We start from the raw sequence: 6,260 nt of genomic DNA, 5'->3' as shown, positions 1-6,260 counted from the left end.
ATAATTAGGGTTTGGCAAGCAAATGAGAGGCAATCTATTCAGTAACAAGGAACGCCCTTACATACTTAGTTTAATTGTTGGGATGAAAAAGCGAATAGATATGCTTTTATGTGTTTGTTGTCAAAAGCCTCATTCTGGAATATTCCAGCTATATGACGGCGGTCTGTAAATAATCGAGTCTGGACCAGACAATCAAGTTATTGATACCATAAATACCTTGTATCCATTGGGACCACAAACTCGTTTGGGAAAATGCCGTCATCTCTATATGATACACAGAAGCGTACCCGTGAAGATGCGGGTTAGAACTGATCTTTAGCAACCCAAGCTTGTCGTAAGAGGTGACTAACGGGTGTGGGTGTTCAGGCTCGCTGTCTTGGTTGATGCATGTCATCGTATACCAATGTCGTGGATCGATGCTCATGATATCAGCCACTGGATTGTCTGGTCCAGACTCGATTATTTACAGACCGCCGTCATAAAGCTGGAATATTGCTGAGTGCGGCGTTAACCAACAAAGAAAGAAACAAACAAACAAACGACAATAAACTACATGTACATCTGTAGTATGCAAGACTAAGCAGATTGACACATGTCAGATATGTACATATTTAATATGGTGAATTATCAAAGTAAATCGAAAGTTTTAATCTCATGTGATTCTAGCCTCATAAAGTTCATGCATGCATAGTTCAATATTGCAGATTGCAGATAACCTAATTAAAATGCAACAATTAACATATTCTATTTGGGGGGTCTGTGCAGTAGAACTAGTCTCCCAGTCCTTGAGAATAAATTAAAATTGAATCCAACTCAAGTCTAGAATGATTTGGCAAGTCTGGATTGCCTGAGAAATTTCCTGAAAGTAAGCCTTGTTCTGGTCTATATTTAGATTAAACTTTTTATTTGGTAATTATACTGAGGAACAAAAGAAACAAAACGTCTCAGTTGATTTTCAAATCAAAATATATTTAGTTAGCGATAATATATCCAAGAAATGAACTGTACTGGCGCGCGCTTAGTGAGCACTCAGAGAATACTTTTACATGTTTTTTTTTTAATATATTGTTTGATTTAAGACTTTTAAAAGTTAAATATTTTTGTTCGCATAATACACAACTGCTGACGGGTATCTTACACATGGTTTCATTGCAAAACGGGGGGCACGGGGGGCCCAGTCGTCTAAGGCGCCGCGATTCGCTGTGCGGAATTGAGTCCCTTGGGCACGCCAGAAACCTATGATTGTGGGTTCGAATCCCGGTTTGCCCCGATTATGTTTCTAGGTTTGTCAGCACCATACCCGTGCTCGTGGGTTTCACCGAAGTGGTAAACGTCTGAGACCTGCATCACTTCGGGCTTTCCTCCCACATTAAGCTGACACGCTGTGATATAACTGTAATACTGTTAAAAGCGGCGTTAAACCCAACTTCCATTGCAAAACAATTACATTTCAAACACGGTAGGGGGAATGTGGTCGCACATTATTTCTCACCCTCGTGTTTATTGAATTTATTTTTACACAAAATTGCCCAGCACGGAGTACTTTTTAAAACCTGTTCCAGGAATGAGTGAAGCTTAGATAGACATAATCAAATTTGACAACAGTTATTTGAATTTTTAAATACATTAAAAACAAATTCGGTAAACTTTGTTTTACGCTCAGTTACATCATAACTATTTTTCTGGGACATAACACACTTGGATTAGCGGAAATTTCAAATCCAATATAAAGTAAATCAATTGTTAATTATTTATAAAACAGCCATTTTTAGTAAAAATGGATTGAAATTTGGTATATATTTAGTTAGTAGTCGAAATCAACACATATGCAATTACATTCTGACCCTGTTTTGACCTGTGTGTCTTCACAATGCTCTTAAAGGCGGTTGACAGTCAGTTGACAGGCCTCGCAGCTTTGGGCAGGTCATTAAAAGCCACTTTGTCAGAACACAGGACTCAGCAGTTAATGTCTCAGTTTCACATCTGGCACCAATTACAACCTTTAGACCTAGCCTAGAAATGGAGAGCAGACCAATGAATTTAGTCTCCCAATAAATTCTCTTAAAATGCATATTTGGCTCAGTAACTACTCCCGTGAAATGGCCAGCTCTAGCGGTTATTAATCGAGGCAGGTTATCCTCGGGCGGTGACGTTATATCTTCTAATGGTGACATCGTTTTGGTTCAAATTAAAATTGGATTGCATGTTTGTTCTTAGTATTGATGCAGAAAGTATATTAATAGTTTCACATTTTAAACAGATGACTACATATTCAGGATAGCTATTGAGAATATCCAGGGCTGGAAGCCAATATTGACAGAGAGACACTTAAAAGTCACTTCAGTCCTGAAAATGAAATCGTATAGTGTCTTCTCCTGAATCAATTCAAAAGTTATAACGTATCAAAACAATGCAAAGTATTTGTAATCGGAAACACACTAATTGTAGCCTCCGTTTACATTTTACGCTTTCTTCGCGTGACTGAGACACAGTGATATCCACATGCATTAATATAATGTGCTCAGAACCTGATTCTCGTCTCGAATCTTGCTAAAGGCGTCTCTCGTAATGTAAATTCGACCAAGGCATATGTAAGCGAAACACCCAGACAAATGAAAACACGTTTATTGGATTATGTTAATAAAAGGGAGAAACACCTGCGGTGGCTTGATAGTCTGCAGTTTGGATATGTGCTGACATGCCGCATGTTGAAACATCAGGCCCCGTAGTTCTTCCTTGGGGCACATGCCAGGTACATAACAAGGGTCTATTCTGGGCCTGATGACGCAGCCGTGTTTAATGCACATCCACTTTATCATTCAATGTATTTGTTAAGGATATTTATTTCAGGGGTTTTGTCCCGCTCCTGAAACGTGACATAAGTTCTTAAAAGAACACGTACTAAAAATATATACATGTATGTAATAACTGTCTGTCATGTTACATTACATGGTCGCCTTTTTTTACAAAATATTCAAATTCTTTTCCGTCCCCGATTATCGAGTGTGTTATATTTACATTCTATTATGATCATTACCCTGGAGCCATTAGCCACTGCAGCGCATTCGGAAGTGACGTCACCGCTGACATTGTTCCTCTAACTTAGTACAGCACTTCTCTCGCTCATGGGGGTAATTTGATTGGACGGCAATGTTTCTGATCGAGTTCAAAACGAAGCCATGACAGCACATAGAATATTGTATATTCATAAATGAAATGGAGGTATTATACACTGGATAATCAATTATGCCTACATCCGTCCCCTTTTACAGCTCTAGCAGCCTACATCCGTCCCCTTTTTAGCTCCTGCAGCCTACATCCGTCCCCTTTTCAGCTCTTGCAGCCTACATCCGTCCCCTTTTACAGCTCTAGCAGCCTACATCCGTCACCTTTTCAGCTCTTGCAGCCTACATCCGTCCCCTTTTACAGCTCTTGCAGCCTACATCCGTCCCCTTTTCAGCTCTAGCAGCCTACATCCGTCCCCTTTTACAGCTCTAGCAGCCTACATCCGTCCCCTTTTCAGCTCTAGCAGCCTACATCCGTCCCCTTTTCAGCTCTAGCAGCCTACATCCGTCCCCTTTTACAGCTCTAGCAGCCTACATCCGTCCCCTTTTCAGCTCTTGCAGCCTACATCCGTCCCCTTTTCAGCTCTAGCAGCCTACATCCGTCCCCTTTTACAGCTCTAGCAGCCTACATCCGTCCCCTTTTCAGCTCTAGCAGCCTACATCCGTCCCCTTTTACAGCTCTAGCAGCCTACATCCGTCCCCTTTTACAGCTCTAGCAGCCTACATCCGTCCCCTTTTACAGCTCTAGCAGCCTACATCCGTCCCCTTTTCAGCTCTTGCAGCCTACATCCGTCCCCTTTTACAGCTCTAGCAGCCTACATCCGTCCCCTTTTCAGCTCTAGCAGCCTACATCCGTCCCCTTTTCAGCTCTTGCAGCCTACATCCGTCCCCTTTTACAGCTCTAGCAGCCTACATCCGTCCCCTTTTCAGCTCTAGCAGCCTACATCCGTCCCCTTTTCAGCTCTTGCAGCCTACATCCGTCCCCTTTTACAGCTCTAGCAGCCTACATCCGTCCCCTTTTACAGCTCTAGCAGCCTACATCCGTCCCCTTTTACAGCTCTAGCAGCCTACATCCGTCCCCTTTTACAGCTCTTGCAGCCTACATCCGTCCCCTTTTACAGCTCTAGCAGCCTACATCCGTCCCCTTTTCAGCTCTTGCAGCCTACATCCGTCCCCTTTTCAGCTCAAGAATTTCATCGTCATCGCCTTCTCAGCTCTTGCAGCCTCTACACATCCTATTCTCAGCTTTATCAGCCTATACTCATCCTATACTCAGCTCTAGCAGCCAGTACTCATCCTATTCTCAGCTCTAGCAGCCTGTACCCATCCTATTCTCAGCTCTAGCAGCCTGTACACATCCCCTGTTCAACTCAAAGTTAAATTAAGAGACGAGATGATTCATGACTCTCGAAGTTTCCTTTATAGAAAGGTAGTTTATATTTTAGCAACCCCGCATTTGTTTTGAAACATCTTCATTGTATTGCAAACGCTACTTTGTGACAAAGTCCAGTTATCTTAGGGTATTCAAGGAAGCGAAGACCCATTTGTTCCCCACCACCGCGAAGGGCAAAATAGAGTCCGTTTAGATTGACCATCGTTTTCTGTAATTGAGCTGAAGAACTGATTCCTGGAATTCCCTTTGACCACACAATATTTTTCTTCGTCATTTGTGATGGGTTCTTCGGGTTTTCGGCTGCTGGAGAACCCCTTCATGCATCTTTGGCCTGTGGGAAAACATCACTGTTAAATACAACTGACGTTCGTTCATGTAAGCCCGAACTCCGCAAAAGACAGCAAGAGCTGGATAACATCAACCATTATCTTTCCTAAGCACGAGAGGAGGTTGGGTAGCCTAGTGGTTAAGGCGTCCGCTCGTTACGCCGAAGGCCCGGGTTCGATTCCCCTCGATACATGGGTACAATGTGTGGAGCCCGTTTCTTATCCTGTACTTAGAGAGTAGGCACAGGAACCCAAACAGTTTCAGCAAGTTTGCTCGGTCCGTTGGAATTAGTTGTAAGAATATAGATCCCAAGCAAGTGGCGACTAAATGAATCGGGTGGTCAAATACATTGCATGTCATAGTTCATGTCTCATGGACCGTGAAGATCCGGGGTAGAATGGGTCTTCAGCAACTCATGCTTGCTGTAAAAGGCGACTATGCTTGTCGTAAGAGGCGACTAACGGAATCGGATGGTCAGCATCGCTGACTTGGTTGATGCAGCTCATCGTATCCCAATGCGATCGTATCTATGCTCATGATTACAATCACTGGATTGTCTGGTCCAGACTCGATTAATTACAGATAGATATAGATCATATAGATGGATTATTGATGAGTGCGGCTTTAAACAACAAACAAACGAAACAAATCTAGCATATGTCATCGTGCCCCATTGTCCCAGCGTGGACAGATGATCAGGGTGGATTGTCTGGCCAGACTGGGTTCATACAGACCGGGGTGTTGGAGAGTTACCCTGTATACATGGAGAAGTCAGTGTCTATGATTACAGTGTTCCAAATTCACAGAGCGCTACATACGACAACGTCTAGACTCGACTGACATCGGGCATCAGACCGTGCAGCCAAGTCACCCCGACCCTTTGACGTTAAGGTTATATTGTCATGTACAACTGAATGACGATTGTGGGTTAGGACAGGTTCCCAGCAACATGTGCCTATCGAGGCGGCTAACTGGGTCGGGAGCCCAGGCTTAATTGCTAGTGCTTGGTTGCTTGCGTGTATCGTAGACCGGTAGCATGGACTCATAATATCGACCACTGGATTGTCTGATCCAGACTGGATAAGCTGCAGTCAAACATCTGGACTATTATTGAATGCGGCGTTAAATAAGAAACAAACATACAGAATGAATTCTGTGTTTACTTTTCTCAAGCCCCAAGATACCACGTGGCAGATATTTTCCCACTACGATGTGTTTGTAGTAAGAGCAGATAGTATAGTGACTTGCTTTATCAGTGTGACCTGGAAGATAGTCTGTCGTCGTATCACGACCTCCAAGTTTATCAACCGTTTGTATTTCTTGTCCAGACTCGATTAAGGACAGCCCTCTTGCTCACTGTGCGTTTTACACTGTTCCTTATTCATGCAGATCAGTTGGAGGCGTTCTTTTCATCACCCTCCAAATGTGTCCTCGGTTGACATAATAGAGTGTGTGTGTGTGAGTGAGTGAGTGAG

Source organism: Haliotis cracherodii, unplaced genomic scaffold (genome assembly GCF_022045235.1).
Source record: "Haliotis cracherodii isolate W230 unplaced genomic scaffold, xgHalCrac1.p SCAF_9, whole genome shotgun sequence".
Classification (NCBI taxonomy): Eukaryota; Metazoa; Mollusca; class Gastropoda; order Lepetellida; family Haliotidae; genus Haliotis; species Haliotis cracherodii.
This window is presented reverse-complemented; position numbering follows the sequence as displayed.